Source organism: Rhinopithecus roxellana, chromosome 11 (genome assembly GCF_007565055.1).
Source record: "Rhinopithecus roxellana isolate Shanxi Qingling chromosome 11, ASM756505v1, whole genome shotgun sequence".
NCBI classification, from domain to species: Eukaryota; Metazoa; Chordata; class Mammalia; order Primates; family Cercopithecidae; genus Rhinopithecus; species Rhinopithecus roxellana.
This window is the reverse complement of record NC_044559.1, coordinates 14,887,658-14,890,000: the sequence shown is the minus strand read 5'-3', so window position 1 is coordinate 14,890,000 and position 2,343 is coordinate 14,887,658.

Here is a 2,343-nt window from a genome sequence, read left to right as displayed (position 1 = left end):
AGAAATAGGTTTCTCAGAGAGCTTCTTTCACGTTTTGAACGGATGAAATTTCCTTTATCAGCGTAGGCCTCAATGCGATCCAAAGAAGCCGTTCTCACATTCCTGAAAGAGAGTGTTAATGGACTGCTCCACGAAACATAAGTGTAACTCTGTGAGATGAATTCACACATCACCAAGAAGTTTCTAAGAAAGCTTCTTTCTAGTTTTCATCTGTGGATATTTCCTTTGTCACCGTAAGGTTCACTGTGCTATGAAGTATCTAATTGCAGATTTCCAGAAAACTGTGTTAACAAACTGATCGCTGAAGAGAAACGTGTAACTCTGAGTTGCATTCACATATGGCAATGCAGTTTTCTCAGAAAGCTTCTTTTTAGTTATTATGTGAGATTATTTCCTTTTTTTACCATAGCCCTCAATGAGCTCCTAAATAGACCCTTGCAGATCAACGAATACAGTGTTAGCAAACTGTTCCAAGAAGGGAGGGTGGAACTCTGTGTGATAAGCCAACATCAGAAAAGGAATCTCTCAGAAAGCTTCTCTCTAGTAATTAGGTGAGGATATTTCCTTTTTCACCATGGGCCCCTATGGTCTCCCAAATATCACTTTACAGATTCCACGAAAAGAGTGTTAGCAACTCTCCTCCTGAAGTCTAAGTTATAAGTCGGTGAGATGAACTCACAGATCAGAAAGAAGTTATATCAGAAAGCTTCTTTCACGTTTGAACGGATGAAATTTCCTTTATCAGCGTAATCCTCAATGCGATCCACGATGCCGTTCTCAGATTCCTCAAAGACAGTGTTAATGGACTGCTCCACGAAACATAAGTGTAACTCTGTGAGATGAATTCACACATCACCAAGAAGTTTCTAAGAAAGCTTCTTTCTAGTCTTCATATGGGGATATTTCCTTTGTCACCGTAAGGTTCATTGCGCCATGAAGTATCTAATTGCAGATTTCCAGAAAACTGTGTTAACAAACTGATCACTGAGGAGAAACGTGTAACTCTGTGAGTTGCATTCACACATGGCAATGCAGTTTCTCAGAAAGCTTCTCTTTAGTTATTATGTGATATTTCCTTTTCACCATAGCCCTCAATGAGCTCCCAAATATACCTTTGCAGAATTCACGACAACGTGTTAGCAAACTGTTCCAAGAACGGAAGGGTGGAAATCTGTGTGATGTAGCCATATATCTGAAAGGAACTCTCAGAAAGCTTCTCTCTAGTTATTAGGTGAGGATATTTCCTTTTCACCATGGGCCCCTATGGGCTCCCAAATATCCCTTTACAGATTCCACGAAAAGAGTGTTAGCAAACTGCTTCCTGAAGTCTAAGTTATAAGTCTGTGAGATGAACACACAGAACAGAAAGACGTTTCTCAGAAAGCTTCTTTCACGTATTGAACGGATGAAATTTTCCTTTATCAGCGTAGGCCTCAATGCGATCCAAAGAAGCCGTTCTCAGATTCCTCTAAGACAGTGTTATGGGACTGCTCCACGAAACATAAGTGTAACTCGTTGAGATGAATCACACATCACCAAGAAGTTTCTAAGAAAGTTTCTTCTAGTTTTCATCTGTGGATATTTCCTTTGTCACCGTAAGGTTCATTGCGATATGAAGTATCGAATTGCCGATTTCCAGAAAACTATGTTAACAAATGATCACTGAATGAAGAGAAACGTGTAACTCTGTGAGTTGCATTCACACATGGCAATGCAGTTTCTCAGAAAGCTTCCCTTTAGTTATTATGTGAGGATATTTCCTTTTTCAACATAGACCTCAATGTGCTCCCAATATACCTTTGCAGGATCCACGACAACAGTGTTAGCAAACTGTTCCAAGAAGGGAAGGGTGGAACTCTGTGTGATGAAGCCACACATCAATTTCTCAGAAAGCTTCTCTCTAGTAATTAGGTAAGGATATTTCCTTTTTCACCATGGACCCCTAAGGGCTCCCAAATATCACTTTACAGATTCCACGAAAAGAGTGTTAGCAAACTGCTTCCTGAAGTCTAAGTTATAAGTCTGTGAGATGAACTCACAGATCAGAAAGAAGTTTCTCTGAAAGCTTCTTTCACGTTTTGAACGGATGAAATTTCTTTATCAGCGTAGGCCTCAATGCGATCCAAAGAAATCGTTATCAGACTCCTCAAAGAGAGTGTTAATGGACTGCTCCACAAAACATAAGTGTAACTCTGTGAGATGAATTCACACATCACCAAGAAGTTTCTAAGAAAGCTTCTTTCTAGTTTTCATCTGTGGATATTTCCTTTGTCACCGTAAGGTTCACTGTGCTATGAAGTATCTAATTGCAGATTTCCAGAAAACTGTGTTAACAAACTGATC